The sequence below is a fragment of the Tiliqua scincoides genome, chromosome 2, assembly GCF_035046505.1.
Source record: "Tiliqua scincoides isolate rTilSci1 chromosome 2, rTilSci1.hap2, whole genome shotgun sequence".
In the NCBI taxonomy this organism is placed as follows: domain Eukaryota; kingdom Metazoa; phylum Chordata; class Lepidosauria; order Squamata; family Scincidae; genus Tiliqua; species Tiliqua scincoides.
The window spans coordinates 244,873,319-244,897,300 of NC_089822.1; the positions used below are offsets into that span (position 1 = coordinate 244,873,319).

Sequence of the window (23,982 nt, forward strand, 5' to 3'; positions counted from 1 at the left end):
TAGAAAACCTTCTGGGGGCTGGGGAGGTTATGGATGGCTTCTCTCATCCTCAGAAAGCCTCCAGATGCACCGGAGTTAGTGAGGCGGCATGGGGGGCAGCATTTTGTGGTCCTGGCACATTTGTGGCCCAGAGGCCAGAATCACAATTGGGAGTTACAATAGGGCAGGTCACAGTCACTCCCCACCAGTGGCGTTCCTGGGGGTCCCTGCGCCAGGGACAACCCCCAGAATTCCGCCCTCTGCACCCCGTTTCGCCCCCCTTCTTGGCCCCCCCGCGCACGTGACCCAGAAGTAATTGCAGTGATGTCATTGTCACCGCAATTACTTCCGCGCAGGTGCCTCCTCTGTTCTTCCTTTGAAAACAAGGGGGAATGGAGGAGGCAGCCGAGGATCCCATGGAGCCTTCTGCATGGCAGGGGTCTCCATGACAGCGGTCTGGGGCTGCTCCCAGCGGCCCCAGACCACTGCAGTAGAGAACTCCACGCAGCTTGTAAACCAATTTCAGGCAGGTCCTCATTCATTTCAATTTTTTATTTTTAAAACATTAGACTTGATGCCACCATGGTATGTGACTGCATTTGGGGAAAATGTTAGACTTATACTTTTAACAAGCTACTATGTATATTCTTTTAATAGTGATAGTAAATGGGACTTATTCCTGGGTAAGTGCGAGTAGGATAGCAACCTAGGATTGTTAAGAAGTTTCCTGCTTGATGATGTCACATCCAGTCATGACTTCATTTCCGGTTGGCCCCCTGACAGATTCTCATTCTTAAAAGTGGCTCCCGGTGCTAAATGCATGAGAACCACTGATGTGCAATAACAGTCTTGAGATATGTAAATTGCTTTGCTGATGTAAACTTGATGTCCTCTGTGCATAGCGTGCCCGCAATGGATCTCATATCCCACATTGCATCCCTTTTTTGTTGTTGTTCCGAACGAACATGTGGAGTCTCACTAGCTCTATTTCATCCTAATCTTCAGACCCTGGGAACAAAAGCCATTCCAGAAGGCATCCTGTTTTACAAACATTATGAAATGGTAAAACTGGTTTTTCTCACAGGCGTACCTTCGAGTGGCGTATCCGTCAAGTGATTTGCTATTTATTTTTTGATAGATGAAGTCCAACCCAAGGCTCTCTACAAAGCCATGGAGAACTAAATTGCTAGCAGACGTGCCTAGCAACAGAAAAAGGAACACCATAGTTTTGCTCTTGTACCTTGGCAATCTTTTCAACAACTTCATGCTTAATCACCAGAGTGCCGTGAAAATATTTTCTTAAAAATCTAACATGAAGCTTATTTTTTTTTTTCGTTTAAAGAAGACAATACACAGATGGAAGTTTCTTTCTTTGATTGTGTGGAAAGGTTTATCAGCCTATTCTGAAGCCTATTATGTGGTTTCTTTCTGCAATATTAATGCGGCTGCATTGTTGATCTCCCCTCAGAAAGCACAATAAAATTGTTTTCTTTTCATGGAGACCTTTGCTGCTTTGCAATCAAGCCTCTCTTTTCCATTTTTGTCATTGTGTTCTCCACTTTCCAGTGTCACTCTTTAATGAGTTGTGTTTTTTTAATATTATTATTGCCACTGTACTCTTTCTGAAGATATTTGTTTCTCATTTTATGGAAGCGTGGCAGATAGGGAGGAGGAGTTCTAAGAGTTCTAAGAGCTATTGTTAGTCTGTCCCATTTTGCCCCATATAGGTTTTCAAATACAGTGATGCCTTGGTATTTGCGGGGGATCTATTCCTGGACCCCCCACAGATACCAAAAAAATGCAGATAAAATATCCGTGGTCAGGCACCCCTTAAAGCCTTCAAACGCAACTGGAGCTGTGCTCTGGTTGCCTACGAAGGCTCTTCTGAGACCAGTGGAAGCCTCCGCAGGAATCGGAAATCCTTCTAAAGGCACTGGGAGGCCTTAGAACAGTGGTTCTCAGATGTTTAGCACTGGGACCTACTTTTTTAGAATAAGAATCTGTCAGGACCCAGCAGAAGTGATCTCATGACCAGAAGTGACATCATCAAGCAGGAAAATTTTTAACAGTCCTAGGCTGTAATCCTACCCATACTTACTCAGGAGTAAGTCCCATTGACTGTCATTGTTAAAAACATAGATATAGTAGCCTGTTAAAACTAGAGTTGTAACATTTCCCCAAATGCAGTCACCTACCATGGTAGCATCAGGTCTAATATATTAAAAATAAGATATTAAAATGAATGGGGACCCACCTGAAATTGGCTCATGATCCAACTAGTGGGTCCTGACCCACGGTTTGAGAAACACTGCCTTAGAAGGTCACTTCCAGTTTTGCGTGAAAACTGGAAGTGACGTTTAAAGGCTTTATAAGACCTTTGGAGGGCTGGGGAAGATTCAGGTTCTTTCGGAGGCTTCAGTTTGGGTCAAAATCAGGCTCAACGCAGGTCTGGGGGACCTGACTTGAGCCAGATCAGCTGATACAAAATCCACGGATAAGTAGGCTCAACCTGTATATCGCCTTTCAGAGGTTTTATTTCTTCTCACATGTAACCTCCCTCCTATAATCTAGAGGTTATCCCATCAATTAAATTTAATGCGCACACACATGCACACAGAGGGTCCCCCCCTTCTGATCAATGAACATAGTATAGATTCATGACATTTTAGCACTGAAAATACTGAACACTCCCTTAATAGTGGCACTGAATTATTTTTGTGCTAGCCCAGTTTGTACTAGCCCAGTATATTCAAAATACACCATTGTTTACTTGGTTATAGCACGTAAAGCTGTTGCAACTATCTGATATTATATGCAACCACCCTCAGGGGATTCATGCCAACATCTAGAACTTACGCTTTATGGAGTAGCTAATATAACAAACACAGATATACTTCAAGGGATGGAAATCAGAGGATTTCCAAACAACTTATGGCCCAATCCTAACTAAGGATTTGTGACAGTGGAACACAGTGTTCCAGTGTTCCAGTGTTGTAAACTGGCATATGGTGGCACACACAGTGTGCCAATAGCACCTATTTTGGAACCAATACCACAACTTGGGGTGATATCAGTGGTGCACCTTTGCAGCCAGCTATCCACAGGAATGCAGGTAAGCCCTAGCATTGGGCAGAGATGGGGAATGAATGGGTGGGGATGGGGTGGGTGGGAGCCAGAAAAAGGGAGAGAGGGAGGGGGTGGATATTGCCAGCACCAGCATGTACTGGTATGCTCTCCCTATTCCCTTTCCTCTTCCTTACTCTCCTTGATTCTGTGCCAGCAAAATGGTTGGCATAGATCAGAGGAGACTGAGGCTGCAATCCTAACCACACTTTCCTGAGAGTAAGCCCCATTGAACAAAACAGGACTTACTTCTCAGTAGACCTGGTTCGGATTGTGCCCTGATTCACACAGCAAAGACTTACCCCACAGTTAGGGAGCAAATGTTACAATTAGGAGATCTTTGCGACTCCCCCCACCCCATAGGAAACAGCTCACACTCTGTTGGTGCAGCAGCAACAGTGAGGGCATTTTGTTAGGATTGGATTGTTAGTTCTTGTCTTACAGATACTTACAGGATCTGAAGCTGTATGAATTGATGGAACTGTCAGATATCGTTTGTTTTGTTTGTATTAAGGAAATGGGTATTGATTGTGGTTTACCTTATTAATTAATTTTTTGTTTCTTGATGCAATATTAGGGTGCAGGATATGATAATTAGGTTTGTCTTATCCTTCTCCGGATCTTTTCGTTTTTATGTGTGTCCGTTTTTATGACCTGAATTGTGTGATATTTTGCAAGCATTTATAAAAGGGGGCAATATATTGATTCCACACATCCTTCAGGACTGTGCATAATATTTAGCTAGTGCTGCTGTTCAGTTAATTGTTAACACACTATCTCCTAATCCATCAGTGTCTCATAGACGATGGTCCCAGTGCATTGTCATAATGGCCATGTCTTCAGATTCTTTTAATATTCTCGTTGCACATCTAACCTCTCCCTTGCCCTTTCCTAATACTCAGTGTCCTGGAGACATTTCCATTATTTAGTTGAGTCTGCATATTTTACCCCTCATTCTTTGCTGCTTGGGATCAAGTCTCTCTTAATTGGCAGTGATTTGCGGAGAGACTTTTTAAAAGTTTCAGGCCACTCTGACTGCTTCTTATTACAGATTTTTTTTTTTTTAAGTGATGTGAGCTGAGGGAAGAACCCTCAATTGAATAAGTAAGAAATGCTGACATTTGTCAATTAAAGGGAAATAAAGAATGGTACAAATTCGGTCCTGGGCAAAACATTTTGTCAAATTCCATCTTTAAAAAAAAAAAAAGTCTGCTTAAATGACAGCTGGTATGGGTTATTTCCATTTCCACTTATATATTGACTTTAGCTATAGTGTAGGAATGAGATGACCAGGCTAATTCTTTGAATGAACAACCTCCTACCTATACTCAGATGATCCGGGAAGCAAATTTGTATACAAAAATTCTATTTACATAACATTACAGGAGAGACACTCTTGGAAAGTTAGGGAGTTGGTAAGCCAAGATTCGCATTACCTCAAAGTAAGTGCTCAGACAAATAATGTTCAGGCTGTTTTTGGATGGATGGTGCAGTATCCTATGCAGTGGCATCACTAAGGTTTGCATCACCCGGTGTGGGAGGTCAGCGTGTGGCCCCCATGATGGACTTCCTCCCGTACCAGACTGTGCAGAATAAATTACAATATCATACACACAGCCCAAATGCGGTGGTTTGGTGTCACTCCCATTAACTTAATTTTAATATAGAATAGTACAGGTCACCCAACAAATTCATAACCAACAAAAAACTAGTGGCCAACTTGATTGCATGCACACAACTGAATAAGAGTTGAAGTATTAGCTCTGATCCATGGAAATGATAGCTTACTCAGAGCCCAATCCTGAGCTCCTGCCGGTTATGGCGGCACTGAAAAGGCGGCAACTGCAACCTGCATGCCTAAGGCAGCCAGGAGCGGAACCTCGGAAGAAGGGACTTTCGTCCCCTTCCCCTGGGTAAAGGGAGTAACCCTACAATGGTGAGGAAAATAGTGAGGAAAAAGCCTCCATGTCAGGTGCTGAGCCTGACCTGGAGGTTCAGGATCTGGTGCAGCATCGCTCCACAGGTCCCGCCTCCTTCCCTCCCCCTGGCATGCCTTCCCCCTGCCATCTCCCCACCTCCTGTCTCCCCAGCAGGCTTTTTCCCACCCTCTGCTTGCCTCCCTCCTTCCCAGAACGCCTCCTCTCCACCTCCCACCACACCCTGGCTTTCCTCTATGCTGCTCGGCAGTCCATGCAAATGCTGAGCAGTGGAGGCTGGGCACTTGCCTGGCGCTAACCCAGCTCTGGCCAGCACTGGGCTAACACAGATGCTCACCCAGCATTAATGCGCACGATGTGAGATGCGGTAAGCTGGTGTGCAGAGCTCAGGATTGGGCTCTCATACTAACGCCTTATTGGCTCACTGCTGTGTCATAGTAACACCTGATTTTCCGTCAGAATATTCAGTCTCCTTGTCAGTGACTATTACCCTGCACATGCCTGATCTTGGAAGCTAAGCAGGGTCAGGCCTGGTTAGTACTTGGATGGGAGACCGCTTGGGAATACCGGGTGCTGTAGGCTTGTACCATAGTCTTTTGAGACTGAAGGTTGCCAACCAGGACTTTTGGTCAGTTTTGAGTTAAATTCACTTTTTCTAACATAAGGCAGTTGTACTTTCCTTTTCTGGTTTTTTTGGCTGAAACTTTGTATTGGAATCACGGAAGATATCACAAGAAGATAGGATGTGGTGACAGCAGTGGCCCTTGCTCTGGTGAATCTGGGGGATCTGGGGAATCTGGGGAAAAGTTAAGGCCTGGGATTTCAGCAGAGGGTGTGCTGCACAGCTGCAGCCACTAGAGGCAAGGAGGTCTTCAGGGATGTAAGGAGCACCTGATGCAGGGAGAGTTTGTGGGTTGTAGTCGGAGAGAGAGTGGAGGAGGGAGACTTGCTGGCTAAATGGACTACCTTTTGGCTGAACTGACCTGTTGACTCACAGCTCTACTTATTGGACTGACTCTCTGGCTAACTGACTTTCTGGCACACCAACTCACGGCCTGGCGAACAAACAATGAACTGGCACCCTGACTTACGGACTGGAGGACAGACCACAAACTGGCACACTGACTGACAGATTAACTAACGGACTAATCCCACAGAGACTGCTGAGTGGTGGAGAGCTGAGGTGGTGCTGCTGTACCCAAAAGGACTGTTACTTGAAGGAGGGACCCTGCAGACTTACAGGCAAGCCAGCCATCTACTAGTCTCCTCCCTGCTGGTTCTAGGGTACAGTGATAGTCTAGCAGTCTGCTAGATCTAGCTGTGGTTAAGTTGGGGGAACTAACTAGTTTGAAGTGGGCATAAGTTCTTTAGGCAAAGTTCGAAACAGGAATTTGGCAAGACAAACTTTTTATAGAAAACAGATATTTCAACATGGTTTATTTCATTGCATTCTGTATGAACTTCCACATCGAGTGATATATAACATGAAGGTATTGTTCTAAAATGCCAAGATTTTAGTAGTGGTTAGTAGTGGTGTCACCCCCCCGAGTGCGTCACCCGGTGTGACCTGCACCCCCTTTGCACCGCCACTGATCCTGTGTATTCGAACGTTTGTCTCTCTTGAAGTTCCCTGCAGGCTGGATTGGGGGTCCCCAAGGGCCGCGAATGGCCCCCAGGCTGGGATTTGGGCACCTCTGCTCTGCAGTCTTCAATCATGTTCCAAATCTAGACATTTCTGCTACTATCTATAATCTTTCCTCCTGTGTCAGCCTCTTGCAAGCAGAATTTGTTCTGCAAATTAAGAAAAATGCCTGATCATTGATTCCTGTAATTTGATGGAGGTGGATGTCTTTGCTCCAGAGTATCACTCATTGATCATAAATCTCAACATGTTTGTAATGCCACATCTGAGCCATATGTGCATGTTGCACCACTGAGGATTACATTAACAGAAGAGTACACACCAGCCGTAGATGTGCAACTGTGGCTGCAATCCTATACACACTTACCCGGGAGCAAGCCCTGTTGAACCCAGTAGGGTTAACTTCCGAGTGATTGTGCGATGTGTCTGCCTCAGACGTGATGTCAGTTGCCTAGAGTGATGTCACTGGATGTGCAAATGTTTCCTTTGGTGCTTCATTTTAAATGCTGTTTTGCACAGGCAAGTGGTCCCTTGATGTTGCAGTGTGTGCATGATAAATAGCCACACGTTTGAAGTCGCCCTCAAGCCCTGGATCTAACCGTAGATAGATAACTTTACTCTCCTTCCTCTTCAGATTCATCAGGGGCTGACTGGACAGCCATGCTTGCACGAATTCTTCCAAGTTTTGTGCCATGTGTTCTTTGAATGCAGCTACGGATCTGGCCCCATCACACCGTAATGAGATTAGAATTGCCCCCTGCCTGAATCTGCTGAACTAAAACAATGAAATATTCATGTTTTGCTGCAGTCAATGTGGTGATAAACAGATTTATTGGAAAATGATTATCTATTATTCATTTTCATTTGAAAGAGTTTTGTTAAAATCCCTTTTTAGTGCAATTTTTTTTAAAACAGTTGCTTGTGATTAAATATTTGTGAAACGTATTTCAATCAGCTCCTTTTGTAAAAGCCTAAAGTGTCATCCATATATCAGCATGAATATGAAGTTCCTTCGTGTTAAGTAAGTGAAGCTCAAGCTCCAGAGATAACATTATGTTAATTGCTGCCCCGGAATGTCTACATGCTGTCATTTTTCTTATTAACATTGACTAGGCTCATATTACGATTTGAATAATCAGAAAGGGGGCCTCTTTGTTGCTGAAACAAAGGGATTTCAGTTCTAATTTGCAAAAATGCTCTAAGAGAAACAGAAGTGCAGGCATTCTTTTTTTGGGGGGGAACGTTTCTCTAGGACAAACGTCTGTGGTGATTCTATAAGCTTGGAGTATTTTATTTCAAACAAAGCTAACGATAACAAAACTCTGCACATTTATCAGAATTGGCAGGACAACTTATAATAGGCTGTGAAAAAATATCGCCATCCATTCCCCCCCAGGAGTAACAGAGTAAAGGAGTAAAATGTCACCTCCATGTCAGCATGCATACTGAGCAACCCTGCTGCTTCCAACCAGCTGCTTAATGGTTGTACCAAATTGTAGGCATAAGATCCCTAATTTTTTAGTTGTGTTGTTGGCTGTTCCAGTCCATAGATCTACTGAGCTGACTTTTGGGGCAACAGTGTGTTGTTTACTCAAGGGTCATCTATGTGCTCAACTTTACTTGAGTTCTTGAGCTAGAGAAAGAGTGAAGAATGTAGAAATTGAATGTGCACCCAGATGTGGGGAAGTCTGGCAAGAGTTTCTTCCATTCTACAGCGAGTGCAACAGGTCACATGTAACCATGGAGAGCTCATTCTGGTCCCTCACACTTCTCAACACAACTCTCAACACAAGCATTTCAATGGGGAGAGTATTTGTTGGAGTTTTCATAAAAACACAATGAGAACCCAAAGTCCCCTTCCTCCAATGGATGTAGTCTTCCTTATATGGAAAGAGACCATCCGTTAGAAAAAGGAACTTAGGGTCCAAACCAATGTTTGATTGTTATGATAGATATATACATTGTTTTTCACTCAAAGTGGTTCACAAGTAAAATGAACACAAGTATAACCCTCTTTTCTCTTTAGTAAGAGAACAGTAATTCTCCCTGTTCATAGAATCATAGAGAGTTGCATCTGGAAATGCCATTAGAATAATTTAATCCAATGTCTACCTAAGTGCAGGCAACTGCTACAACGTCTCTAAGAGGGGATTGTCCAGTCTTTGCTTGAAAACCTCCAATGAGAGAGAGAGAGAGAGAGAGAGAGAGAGAGAGAGAGAGAGAGAGAGAGAGCCCATGACCACACAAGGCTCCCAGTGCCAGACATTTCTTCCAGTTAGGAATTTCTTCCTCATGTCTAGCCTAAATCTACTTTCCTTTACTTTCAGTCCATTGGTTATAGTCCTGCCTTCAAGAGTCACCAAGAGTAAGTCTGTTCCTTCTTCTATAAAACAGTACTTCAGATACCTGAAGGCAGCTATCATATCTCCCCTTAGTCTTCTCCAGTATAAACATAACAAGCTCTTCTAACTGTTCTCACAGGACTTGGTTTTCAGACCCCTCACTACCTTAGGTTCTTCCCAGTGTCCCTCTCCCAGTGGCTATGGCTGATGTTTCACTAGTGTCTCTTTTAAAAGTTTGTAAAACATGGAATCTTTTTCTTACTCCTTTACTCTGCGAACTACTTAATAGGCTGTGAAAAGTATTGTCACTACTTTGAGAATGTTGTTGCAGAAGAGAAGCATATAAATATGTTAAATTTATTTTTCACATTTTTATATCACCCTTTCTCCAAGGGTGATGTACATAATTCCTTCCCTCCTGCAGTAGATTAGTCTTGAGAGATAGTGACTGGCCCAAGTTCATCCAGGAAACTTCATGGCTGAACAGGGATTTGAACCTGGATCTTTGAACCTGAACCACTACACCATCCTGATATGTGTGGCAAGGTCTTCTGATGTTGGTAGTTGGTGTAATCCAATTTCCAGGCTGTTTGCTCCATAAGGAGAAGGCAGAAGACACCGCAGATGGACTCAGACCTGGCTGACAATAAAGATGTCAGGCCACAGAAGCAAGTCTTCCATAGATCTGCAGAATGTTTTGGTCTCTCTGTGGCTATAACTAAATATATATGGGAGGAGGAACACTGAGGGGAACATGGGAAAGCAGCTGCTCAGTAACTTTAAAAAAAATGCTTGCGAAGTACAAGCTTAAAGCAATATGTCCCTTGGAGGGGAAAAGGCAATAAGTTCACAGCAAGGGAAAGACTGTCCCCAAATACCCTTACCTCATGTGCAGTTCTAGTTTGGGAGAGTGGAGAGAGTTATATGGAACAATAAATGCAGAAAAGTTTGTGCAGCCCATGCCGTACGCTTTCCATGTGAATATCAGAAGCCTAAACTCAGAAAAATATATATAAATAGGCACAGTGTGTACAAAATTATCTCATCAACTGCTCCAGGCAGCATGTCCATGATGCTTCTTTGTTGCAAGATTGAAGGGAAGTACAGTCTCAGTCGGACCCTCAGTCTCCATGGGGGTTTTGTTCCAGGGCCCCCTGCAGATACTGAATAACATGGACAATATGTGGGGGGGGGGGAGGGAGCAAACGAGGTGCCTTTCGGAAGTGCCTGGGAGGCCTCAGAAGACCTCCTGGATGCAACTAGAGGGCACTTCTGAGGCCCTCCAACCGCAGGCTCAGGTAGTCAAAACTGTAATTCAGCCATTCTGCTTCCTCGTATCCACCTTGTTTTGAATATCTTCATGTTAAGACTTGGACTTACACTGCTGCAGCTGCAAGGCTCTTGTATCTTGCCAGGGGACTACTGTGGTGTGAGCTGTGGTATTACTGTGGGAATACTGTGGTGTTACAAGTGGGAAGAAAAATTCCTGTGGAGAGCTGCATATCAGTTCCTTATTTTACTTAGATCCCCCATGCGGTTAGAATTGCTCTCTGTTTTAAGTTTTTTGTTTTTGTTTTTTTGTTTTTTACTTCTCTCTCCTATGGATGCTTTGTTTCCAATTTTTTTATGGGGGGGGGGGGGAAACTTTGGTAATTGCCTGTGCTTCAACAGGAAGCATATGGAAGAGAGACAATTTCATTCTACCCTCTCCAGGGGCTCAAGGTTTTTTCTCTGTTTTGCTCCCAGACTTTGCATAATCATTTTGCTGTCTACCCTCTCCATCCAGTTTTTGGCACTATGGTATAGTGGGTGGGAGTACCGCCCAACCCCAGCTCTGCTGTTTCTGCTTTCTTTTGTATAAACTATGTAGCCTTGTTCTTGAGAGGATTCATCTTAGTTTTTTTGTTTGTTTTTCAATGGAATTCAAAAGTAAAAAGGAAAGTGACTTAAGGACTCTTCTCCAGTGCATTGTGTTTTTACATAAAATAGCATAAACTTCTACAATGAAACCAAACAATAGTTTTTTGTCTGTTTGTTTTAGTATGACGGAGGCAAGCTTTTAAAATCTGACATGTAATTTTCTGTGTATATCTAAGTCTATAATGCCAATTATTCTGTATCTTTCATAACTCTGCCCTTCCAGTACCTGTGCCATTGAGCAAACAAAGTAACTCAGGCTGCAATCCTTACCACACTTTCCTGAGAGTAAGCCCCATTGAACAAAACAGGACTTACTTCTGAGTAGACCTGGTTAGGACTGTGCCCTCGCTCTATGTGAATCCAGTTGATTTGGATGATCCAATCCTCAGGTCTTAGAGGTTTGAAGAGCAGGTTCAGGTCAGAAAATACCCAGTTCCTGACTTAGAGGAACACGTTTTAGAAAACTCAGCACTGAGGTATCAGCATGACTTCAGAATGATAGTGATAATGCCCATTCATGTCGTTTCCCCCAAAAGTTCATGAGATGGAAGTAGCCAGTGGAGCCATACTTTCATTCCAGGCTGTTCTTGATGCTAGTTGAGTTTCTCCAAGTTGGAGTTCCATCATAGCAGACTGGGCGCATTGCGCACTACTGAACTGGTTCATAAGCAAATGTGCCACCCTTTGGAATGAGCAGCAGCAGCAGTGTGAGGGTGGCGTAAGGTAAGAGGTGAAATTAAAAAGGTGGTGATGGTGAGAGTCAGAAAGGAGGAGATGAAGGTGAGGGAAATGAGAGGAGAAAGATGCAAGTTGAGAAACAGGGAAAATTAAAATGAGGGGAGAAAGATGGGAGTAATCTAAGAATATAGCGAGAGATTAAAGGAAAGGATATAAATAATGTGTTTTTCTATATCTGTCTTTTTGAAAGAATTGCGCATCTCACCTTCTGAATAGTAGAGATACATGTGCCTTATTGCAAAACCAGAATCACTCAGCCAGTTTCAGTGTCAATTTCAGTTCCATGTAATGTGGGAAACAGGCATATTAATTATTGACCTACATGATCAACACAAGTGGCTGTTCTTATATGGCTGATTCCAGTGGCCACTCCTTATCCATGGGCTCAGCATCTATGGATTTGAACATCCCAGATGCCAAGCCCATAGCTGGGGAGCCTCAGAGGACCTCCTGGACACAACTGAAAGTGGTTTCTGGTTCACACTGGTGATTTCCAGTTGTGTCCTGGAGGTGTTCTGAGGCATGGGAAGGCTGCATGCAGATGCCGTCACCACATCATGTGGCAAGGAGTTCTGCAGACCAACTACACCTCTGCCAAACATTTGCAAAATGGAAAGAGGTTGCAGAAAGGTCAGGTGGGATCCTGCCAAAGAGAAAGAGGCTTGGTTAACTTTGCCTGCAGCTTGCAGCGATTAATGCCCTGGTTGCCCTGGATACTAATAGCCCTTAATTATATCTGCATTGTCCTCTTGCTCTCATCTGGGCTTCTCCTGGCTGCCTGAACAGACACAACCCCTGAGTGACCCAAAGATAAGGCAAGGAAATGATTTACACTTGACTTATTGGCAGAAATTTCTTGACTTATAGGCGAGTATCTACAGTGGTTGTTATGTTAATGTGTGAAAGCAGGAAATTTTCCTTCATGTAATTTTCTTGATTGAGAGCCTGAAACCTTTATATTTCCATGGGAGTAAACTACATTTATTTGATATACATTATCAGAGAATCCATCAGGAGGAAGACTCCTAAAGAGAATGATAATGCAACTAGGGACCTAGGGAAGAAGAAAGCCCCCAGAAGTAGTGGGGAAACATTTTCAGTCATGTGGACTTGAGCTTAAATGATCAAAGAGCAACATGAGATATGCAGAAGATACGGTTCATTAGGTAAAAATATTCTAATTTAAATAATAGTCCCCAGAAATATGAGTGATCTATTAGATGCAGTTTAGATGTTTATAATTTTAAATACTACCTATTAGGATCATTAGTAAGTTTTATCAAAGGGAGACAGTATCTTGGGACTCCTTTGAGAAAAGTCTGCTCTTTTGCATACATTTTGACATTTCCAAGAGCACAAAAATGTGACTGGTGAGCACATATCCTGTTAACTGGGCAAATAGGAAACTTTTAAAGTGGTACCCTCTTACATTTAGCAGGGGGTTGAGCAACTGTTCCTCTTTATCCCAGCAATGGTGTCTTTTTCAGTAGCTGTTGCTGGTGTCCCTTCCATCTTTTCTTTTTTTTTTTTTAAGAGTGTGAGCCCTTTGGGGACAGGAACCATTTATTCATTTATTTTACCATCTAAAACACTTTGTGAACTACTTTGTTGAAAAGCAGTATATAAATATTAACAACAACAATAATGATAACATGTTAGGATGTGAGAGCGTGAATTAAGAATATTCTGGAAGTAATGTATTTGGTGAAAGTGGTCATTTAAGCCCTGGAGCACATTATTCCCAGATATACTTGCTCATCTGTAAAACAGGAATAGTAACAGACATACTTCACTATACTTCATTATTGGTAAAAATAATTGAGCTTGATTTCATACCCACAAGAGGTCTGTAAGGGAAATGACTGTTTTTGTACATTTGTGGGGGGAGGTTCTGAGACTGAGAGGTTCTGAGACTGAGGGTCTGAGACTGAGAATAATGTCTGGTCACTTAGAGTCCATGGCCACTGGCTTCCCCTGGACTCTGCTGCCATTTTGAAGAGTGTAAATTATCTTGTATTTGTAAAAGTTATGAAATTACATAGCTGTTTAGCTACCTGAGAATCTAGTACTCTGTCAAAGTGGTACATCACACCCAGCATTCTTCCCAATGACAGAGCTAACTGTGTAATGGTAGTTGGCTTTCTCTCGCTCCTCCAACTCAGGAGACGAAAGGTATCTCCATAGAGTATCAATTATTATGTTAGAAGGAGAACTTAGATCTTAGCTATGGGTCCTAATTTGTAAATGAGAGCCCTGGTGGCCTACTGCTTGAATAGGAGACTCAGAGCCCAACACTGAGCTCGCAAATGTGCCATAAAGCACGTTGGGTTGTCAACTGAGAAATGGTGTCCATGGCAGATGTTTCTTACCCCCTAAAAACACTCTATAAAGCACAATTCTGTGCATGTCTACTCAGAAGTGAGTCCAATTTAGTACATTGGGCTAGGTAAGCATTTATAGGATTGCAACCTTATTGAATGTTCCTTCCACTGGGGTAATTGAGGTCTTTAGGGTACAACTGTATGAGCACAGACATTCCACCTTGTGACTTTTGTAAGGACGAAGTTTTGTGTTGCTATCCTTAAACTGCTTATAGCAGGTGCTGAAGGAAAAGTTTCTTTATTCTGCCTTTTTGTGTATATAATTTGGCTCCTTGAGACTTTCTTTTCTTAAAATATATGCTTCTTGCAGAGCTCTCCATAGGAACCACAGTGTACCTGAGCACGCTGGCTTAAAAGCAGAGACCCACAGCAGAACATTTCTCTTTTCTACCAACCGATTTTTTTCTAGAATCAATAGGCATCATTTCTTAAAATGGATTCTCTCATTTGGGTAGTTTTGCATTTACAAAAGTTGCACTCCCTTGTCGCTGGGGACTGATTAAGCATATCTTTTAATATATACTGTTCCTGCTGGTTTTCAAGTTCAGTCCTTGGTGGTCTTAGTGTTACCTTACTGAATTTTAGTCATTTGTCTTTGAATTTGTAGAATCGTGGCTCCTAGGACAAACTCTTGACTCTTTTACACACATTGTACAATATTTGTTGGAATTTTACATGAGGGATGCATGTACACCAGACCCTTTATTCATAGAAAGAGGAAGTTAGGTGCAAGATGAACTTGCTGAACTTGTCAGGGCTGAGCTTCAGGCACTGTTGAGTGTGAACTGGAACACAAGAACAACAAGGGTGCATCAGAGCCCTTAGGTCAGAATGACTATACAACAGAATGAATTTTCAACAGTAACTTTGATTATTCTTTATTTACGCATGATAGTTTGTTTAATGCAATCTGGTTCCTTTTTAGCTCTGATCTCTTTCACACAAGGCAGCATTTGCCATTGTAACCCCGGGAACAACCTAATTGCTTGTTACTATCGGTCATTTAATCAAACATCTTGTATAAATCAATACAGCTAATACCATAATAACATCCTGTGAACAAGCCCCTTAGTTACATTAACTACCAACATAATTGCCACCATTACAGTTTCACGTGATGTTTTTAATGTGGAATGATTTGCTTTAGAGGTGACACTTTACCCCAGTTAAGGTCTGTACATTAACATCGTTTTTCAACATTTTTTTTTTCCAGTTTTTGACCTTGGAACAGCTGCTCCCAGTTTGTTTACGAAAAAGCATGATGAGCTTGTTTCATGGCTTAATTTGCTTTTGCTGTCCTAGATTACTACTGATCTAACAACTAAATGTCACATAGCATGCTTAAAACAAAAACACATTGAATGGCAAATTGACAGGCTTGAATCCTATTGTCCACGAATAGAAGTTCAGCTTATGGAAGGAGGCTTTACATCCTTTCCTCCCTTCATACTTCATACGTCTCCACCCTCAAAATTCATTCCTGGGGTTTGGACATTTGGACAATTTTTGGAATAGGATGGCTTGTGGCACAGAGAGACCTGCAAATAGAGGAGGTCCAAGCCTTTGGTGCATTAATTGGTGCATCTAATTTAGTTGTCTATAGCTAGCCAGTTACCATATGATTCCATATGCTGATAATCTCGGACATCCATGGAAGTCACAACTTGCCATTAACCCCTACAGACTACTGAGGGTAAGGGAGAAGGATCACATTCCCTTAATAAGGGACTGTAGTCTGGTACATGCAGATTGTTTTTCTTTCCATGCAGAATGTCCCATTTTCAGTCCATGACATCTGCAGGTAGAACAGAAAATCTTGGAGAGCTGCTGCTGGTCAGTGTCAACAACATGGAGTGACCTGGACCAGTGGTCAGATTCATAAGAACAGCCCTGCTGGATCAGGCCAAAGGCCCATCTAGTCCAGCTTCCTGTATCTCACTGTGGCCCATCAAATGCCTCAGGGAGCACACAAGACAACAAGAGACCTGCTTCTTGGTGCCATCCCTTGCATCTGGCATTCTGAGGTAACCCACTTCTAAAATCAGGAGGCTGCACATATACATCGTGGTTTGTAACCTGTGATGGACTTTTCCTCCAGAAATCTGGCCAATTCCCTTTTTAAGACATCTAGGCCAGATTCCATCACCGCATCCTGTGGCAAGGAGTTCCACAGACTAACTACATGCTGGGTAAACAAGTATTTTCAGCATACAGCAGGTTCCTTTATCCCGAGCTCCCCATTTCTGCATCCCCCACTGTCACTGCCACTTGCACATAGTAAAAGGAAATTGAAGAGACTGGTGAAGATGAGGGGAATGAAGCCAGGTGTTCTTGACCACTAGGATGGGAACCTGGGCTGGAGAAATATTTGGGTGCTTGAAAAGTTCACCTCTCATATAAGTTCGGCTTTAATAATGGCCATCCAAAATCATCCAAATTCTGTTAAGGATTGCAGCATGAACCTTGCTGTAATATCTGTTTCATCTAGTCACAGGACTAGCAATTAGACCCACCGAGTGCAGACGTGTAGGTTTGGAGAATATCCAAACTGGAAATTCCCAGTTTGTGGGCTAGACCAAAAAATGTCAGATTGCCTTTGTGAGGCATATGGGGGAGATATTTTTGAGGGATGAAGGGAGTGAATGTGTGTACCTTAGGCCCAATGACTCCCTGAGTGCAATCTTCTTCTGATGAAGAAGAGTAGTGAGTGTTTTAATTGTACAGAACCGCCCTGGAGCAAGAAATTAAGTAACATCTGATTTCCTTTCAAGACCAACGCGGCAACCATTTTTACATCACATTTTAGGGTGCATTTACAGGGAGCTTGTTTACAGAACACCAGCAGGGAAGATTCACCTACTAGACACATTAGAAGATAACAGTGACAGCTAATTGCAGGATAATTTCCACCTCATCGGATATTGCAAAGTATTATTCCCAGGGCAGAGCTGAAGGAATTCACTCATTTGAACATCTGTTTTTCTCCTTTGTGAAAACTGAGCTTGGCTTTCAGATATTTTTTTTGGGGGGGGGGTGTGCCTCACAAGATGTCCATCTTTGTTCATTCACCACTGGAGGGTATAACTCACTGATTTGCAACCATTGTAGCTAGGGCTGAGGCAAAACGTTTCATCTGAAAACTTTCACCTAGAATTGGGTGACAGTGTTGAACCTACTATCAATTTTGGGGGTGCGATGGGCAAACCTCAGGGCTTGTGTGACTTGGATATAAAATGGGGACTCCCAATGCCAGCTAGGGCAATGTTATCATATAGCTGCATTCAGTGGTAGTTGATGCAACTCTCAGTATTATCTCCTTCACCCCCCAACAGAAGGAACTTGCCTGTTATGCAACCAGCTTCATATCTAGACTGCTAGAAACGATTTGTTTCCATTGCATATATGGCTTTTAAAATTACGGTTTATCCTGATGAGCGATTATGGTAGTGTGTTTTAGAAGAAAAGTCTTTGTTGGGAATTTTGTCATTGATTGTAAAGTGATATGTATGGTCTAGTTTAGAATATCACATAAAGAACCAGAGGGAACAGCTTCCATTTTATGTTTCCATGTTCAACTTTATAGCTCAACAAACGCGTTGGAATATCTCACAAAGACCAATCCTGACTATGGAGGGACACACCTGCAGGCTTTCAACAGCACCAGTAGTGACAATAGAGAAATAGTACTACATTAGCTTAGCTCAGTGGTTTCCAAACTGTACCAAATGCTGCGGCGGACTCACAGACAGCAACTGTTGCCCTGCACATGCCTGATCTTGTCTGATCTCAGAAGCTAAGCAGGGTCAGGCCTGGTTAGTACTTGGATGGGAGACCGCCTGGGAATACTTGGTGCTGTAGGCTTATACCATAGTCTTTCGAGACTGAAGGTTGCCAACCAACTCACAGGAGCATCACAGGATGCCTGTGGAATCCTCTTCTCATCTCTCCCAGATGCTACCGTCTTGAATCACGCAAGATCTTGTGCAATCCAAGGTGGCAGTGCCCAGGACAGCTGGGAACCAGAGGCCACCGCAAAAGAAGGGCACAGTGACTCCAGTAAGTTTGGGAACCTCTGGCTTAGCTCATAGCCCTATATCTGGTGCCCACAGATGTTCTCAAGACACTACTTCAGCATTGGTCAGTCTTTCTGTCCTCAGCCCTTGACTGTGGGCCGCTGTGTAAGTTAGGGGAGGGCAATGTAACAATATGAGAAAAGCATAAGTGGGAGGTTTCTAAGGCTGCAATCCTAACCACACTTACTTGGGACTAAATTCCACTGAAGTGAGTCAGTGGGATCTACCTCCAAGTGGACTTGCATAGGATTGCACTGCAAATCTAGTTTCGGGAATCATTCCTCAATTGGTTTGCAAAGGACAGCAAATAAGATTATAAGGCCCTTAGGCAAAGACCTGTCTGCAAAGTGCCATGCTTATTGCCTGCGCTATATAAATATGTAATATGGCACAATTTTCTTTGAATTCCCCACGAGCCATTAACTGCGCAGCTTCTGGTTAAATTAGACAACCACACTTATTTCCATATGTCCTGGTTTCTCATAATTGTAAGGCAGGTCCTCTGTCAGCGTGAAAGCATATTGATTCTGTTTTTTCTTCATGCCTCAGTGCAGAGTTTAAGACAATGCTGTTCACTATTAAAAGAATAAATTGTTGAATATGGCATTTTGTTAGAAGTAGTTTGCTATTTATATTTGTCTATTCTTATGTCTTAGTTTTGCACTTAATTGCAAAAGTGTTTCTTTTATCTAAACTTTAGATATAGGCTGATGGGTTCTGAGCTGTCTGTAACAGATCAGGAGAGAGATCTTGGGGTGGTGGTGGACAGGTCAATGAAAGTGTCGACCCAATGTGCGGTGGCAGTGAAGAAGGCCAATTCTATGCTTGGGATCATTAGGAAGGGTATTGAGAACAAAACGGTTAGTATTATAATGCCGTTGTACAAATCGATGGTAAGGCCATACCTGGAGTATTGTGTCCAGTTCTGGTCGCCGCATCTCAAAAAAGACATAGTGGAAATGGAAAAGGTGCAAAAGAGAGCGACTAAGATGATTACGGGGCTGGGGCACCTTCCTTATGAGGAAAGGCTACGGCGTTTGGGCCTCTTCAGCCTAGAAAAGAGACGCTTGAGGGGGGACATGATTGAGACATACAAAATTATGCAGGGGATGGACAGAGTGGATAGGGAGATGCTCTTTACACTCTCACATAATACCAGAACCAGGGGACATCCACTAAAATTGAGTGTTGGGCGGGTTAGGACAGACAAAAGAAAATATTTCTTTACTCAGCGCGTGGTCGGTCTGTGGAACTCCTTGCCACAGGATGTGGTGCTGGCGTCTAGCCTAGACGCCTTTAAAAGGGGATTGGACGAGTTTCTGGAGGAAAAATCCATTATGGGGTACAAACCATGATGTGTATGCGCAACCTCCTGATTTTAGGAATAGGTTAAGTCAGAATGCCAGATGTAGGGGAGAGCACCAGGATGAGGTCTCTTGTTATCTGGTGTGCTCCCTGGGGCATTTGGTGGGCCGCTGTGAGATACAGGAAGCTGGACTAGATGGGCCTATGGCCTGATCCAGTGGGGCTGTTCTTATGTTCTTATGTTCTTATGTTCTGATGTGTCAGATGCAGCATTACAGAAACTGGACAACACAGACAAGTTTTTTGTTTTTTGTTTTGTTTTTTTTGTTTTCCCAAATGAAGAATGCTACTAAATAAGAAATGCTGTCTTGAGGTGGAGCATTCCATCAGCTGTATGTTGCTTTCTTTTCAATGTCTCCTGTTTCTTCACTGATTCCTTCTCCCAGCATTTTTTGTGTTGAGTATCCTGGTTTACAATAGCTTTTCTCCATGAGCCACACATCGCAACATATACAATTATGTGGAGAGATTGGGTATGACTGCATCACTTTAGTGTGTGCAGGCCCTTTGACATCTGTATAAGGGAAATGGGTAGACAGAGATCACCTCTGAAGAATTTGAGAATCATATACTGAGGCTGGAGTGAGTGGGGATATTTGGTTTCCACACACCCTTCCCCAACCCCGAGGGCTTCCCCGACCCTCAGAATGCCTTATAAGGGCATAAAAATGTCACTTCCGGTTTCCCCTGAGAAATCGTAAGTTGCATTAAAATGCCTTTAGAGGGATGTAACTGGAGCACAGCTCCAGTCACAATCACACCATATGTGGCTGCCAACTGCTCGAGTGCCACACCACATGTGCACTCTGGGGCTACCTGAGACTCTGCACATGTGATTCACCAGTTCAGTATGAAGGTCTAGGGTTTTTTCCCCTTTTGTCTGAATTGGAGGAAGGAAGCCCAGCCTTCCTCTACCTGCCCAAACCAAGAATAACCCAGTCTGCCCAATAATGAGGGATCCCACCAAAGGATGACCCAGCCTGTCCAGTAAACAATCTGTATGTCATCCGGTTAACTGGACGGACATAACAAAACACTCAGAGTGCAGCAAAGATAACTTGTGACAGAAGAGAAAGACAGTTTGAGGGATTGTGATTATTGATTATCAATCTTGGAGAAGCATTCTCTCCAGTGAGAGGGTAGCTTTCACAAGCCATGAGTGATAGGCACCGTGCCTTCAGAGCTTGAATGCCAGTTAGTTAGCCAGTTAGTCTCTATCCTACTTTCACTATAATGATTCTCTCTGTCATTAGTCTCCACTGCATCTCCCCCAGTTGGCTGTGAACCAAAGCTTCTTTAGAGAACCCTGAACACCTTTCCTCAGGAAATCTGCCTGCCTCCTGGGCAAATAGTTTGATTTCCATTCATAGTTAGCATCCTGGCTCCCTGCTTCTACCTCTTCAGAATCAGAAAGTGGCATCCCTTCTTACCCATGTTCTTCCTGTTCTCCTCTCTTGAATGGAATGATTCTGGTCAGTTTCAAAGCCCCTCACTGTTTTATAATCTCTCCTTGGTCAGTTGCAGAAAAATGACTTCTCCTGGACTGTGCTCGATTCTATAGCTTTTTCACCTCTCCCCAATATTATACATAATCCTTCTGTAAACTGACATTGGTTTGTTTCAGTTACTCCTGACTTCCGCCTCTTCTGTTTTACTCCTCAAGTGCCAATACATGAGCTAATAATCAATGATCCCTTTCTGGAAGTCAGTACTGCGTGTATATCCTGACCACATGTCTCTAAAAGTCACTTGCAGTAACCAATGTTTCATTTAATTGGCAAACATCAGTGCTGGGAACCATTGACAAAAACTTGCCTTGGGTCACTTCTCACTGTAAGCATTCAGTTTGGACTTCTTTCCATCGTGCACAATAAATAGTTATGCTCTGCCAGCAGTCTCTGGACAATCCTCTTAGCTCAGTGGTTCCTGAAATTACTGGGGTCACGGCACCCCTGCAGCCTCTTCTTCCTGGCTTTGCCGGGCAATCCAAGATGGCTGAACCTTAATCTTGTGAGATTTTGTGAGATCCAAGTTGGCTACACCCAAATCTCACAGGATTTTGAAGATCCAAGATGGTGGTGCTTGGGAGAACAGGTAGGAGAGGCCACCCTTTGAGGTGTCACAACCCACACTTTGGGAATGCCAGCTCTTAACTGTTTGGCAAAAGCTACCACCCTGCCCAGAAATATTTTCTGTTACAGGAGTAAAATTTCCTGCCATCCCTGATGGCAATATTAAGGAACCTAGGTTGTAGACTAAGGACCAAATCTTATCCAACTTTCCAGCACTAGTGCAGCTGTGCCAATGGGGCATATGCTGCATCCTGCAGTAGGGGGGCATTTATGGACGGGAAGGTAGGGGAAAATCTATTCCCTTTCCTTAGTGCTTCATTACAGCTGCACCGGCACTGGAAAGTTGGATAGGATTGGGCCCTCAGACAGTGGTTCCCAAACTTTTTTGACTCGCGGCTTCCTTGACCAACTGTACCATTGACCGTGGCTCCCTATTAGGGCTACAATCCTATTGGGTTTTGAGTTTTTAGCGAGGATTCCACAGCTCCCTGGCTGGTTTACGTGGTTCTCCAGGGAGTCATGGCTCACTGTTTGGGAACCACCAGACTAAGGTGATCCCCCTTCCCTTTTCTTAAGCACTTCCTGCTGGAGAATAGCATTGGGTGATTATCTTGGAGAAGTCCATTCAGCAGAAGGAGGAAATACAGAAACTTTGAAAATAAAGAACATTAAATTTTTTGTGTGTCAAACAAATTCTGAGAGCAATACATGATGATGATAGGCAGCAAGCACTGTGCAAAAACAACCTTGTGGGAGTTGTGTATATTTTGAAGCTTGACCACTGCATTCAGGCAACACAGAGGAGTTAAAAACATAACTAACTTATTTACAAGGTTATATGCAACCAACTCTTCTGCATTCTTCAATCCTAAGGCAGAGCACATAATGCATTTAGGCTGAAGTGCAAGTTGGTCTATAACGTTCCATTTTCTCCGATTGGTTGCCTGTAGTCTCCCTTTTCAAATGTGTATAGCCTCTCTGAACTCTCTGAACCCTGGTCCTTAGCAGACATTCCAGGAGGTCAGCCAGGACCTCTTTCCAGAGTGGGTGAGGCATGGGTGCACCTAATCAAGGTCATGCTAACTAATTGGAATGGAAGGCTGAAGCAGTATGGGACAGTTGGTTGATGCCTATCTGCTGAGTATTGATTGGCTTTGTTTTTATCCTTGCTTTTATATTAGTAATTCTACAGCCTAATTCTATGCTGGCTGGGTGCTGGCTTAATGTGTTTTTCACCAGTGGAGGTTGCTTTATGACAGTTGCAATGGGTCCGTGGTGGGGTCAGGTGGAAGGTGGATCAGACCTGGGAGGGGACGGATTTGGCAGTACTAGCACACACTAAATCCAGACCCCCTTCTCAGACTTGATCCATCTTCCCAGACTTGCACCACCTATACAGCTGGCACAGGTCTGGGTTGACCCACCATGGGCTTATCCTGGGGCAAGCAAACAAATGTTCCCTTACCCAAGGAGGCCTTCCAAAGCCAAAACACCCTTGTGGGATTCAGTGGAACCTGTTCCAGTGCTGCTGCACCATCACAAAGGGAGTAACAGTGGATTGGGCTGCTAATGAACTATTTATCATGTTTGATGGGTATTTTCATTGGTCATTATCAGTGATTGCTTTATTCTGTTCCACTGTTAGCCTTCTTCAGAGTCAAAAAGTTTTGTGAGAAAGGCAGAGCACATATTTTAAATACATAATTATAATAAATAAGTGTTGGGGAAAGTTTTGGAAAATGCTGAAATTGACAATTTAATGACAATTTAATTTTAAGGAAAATAAATGGATACCGTATGTTCCATATGAATTTATGGGCAAAGTGATTTCTTTAGTTAAATATTGGAACATGTATTGTAGTGAAATAAGCTTGGGGAAAAATATATTTCCATTAATATTTTTAAAGGAAAAATCAATTAAGGAACCTTAGCTGTAATCAACTATGATTACATAGAAACCCACTGGTGAACATTTCAGCAGCTCTTTGCTGTTGAAACTTGTCTAGTTGACTCAATAGTTGAACTTATTTTTTGAGTTGTAGGATCATTCCTGGTCAGCACAATGACCAGCTTCTTCTTCTCAGAAGTAAGCCCCATGTCTTCAATGGGACAACCCATTTTTGCCTGGCCCACAGGTGTACACATTTTATCCCTGTTGCATATATGCAGTGTTGGGCAGATATGACTTAGGGCCCAATCCTATCCAACTTTCTAGTGCCAATGCAGCCCTGACGTAAGGGAAGAAATGTTGCCTTACCTTGAGAAGGCCTCCTTGGCTGCCCGCCCACTTCAGGATGCAGCGTATGTCCCACTGGCATGGCTGCATGAGTGCTGGAAAGTTGGATAGGACTGGGCACAATCCCACATAAGGATTGCAGCCTGTATGAAAGTATTCCTCTTGGGATTGCTG

The 23,982-nt window shown here is 43.2% G+C and overlaps 1 protein-coding gene, 1 long non-coding RNA gene and 1 pseudogene across 14 annotated transcripts in view; all 3 read left to right on the forward strand.

The window, feature by feature from the left end:
- The window catches only part of FHIT (fragile histidine triad diadenosine triphosphatase), a 1,225,929-nt gene that overhangs the window by 703,482 nt on the left and 498,465 nt on the right, over window positions 1–23,982 (forward strand). The gene's annotated exons all lie outside the window — the stretch shown is intronic.
- Window positions 1–23,982, forward strand: part of LOC136639580 (uncharacterized) — a 254,232-nt gene that overhangs the window by 90,226 nt on the left and 140,024 nt on the right. The window lies entirely within an intron of this gene.
- LOC136642287 (5S ribosomal RNA) lies at window positions 17,804–17,923 on the forward strand (annotated as a pseudogene).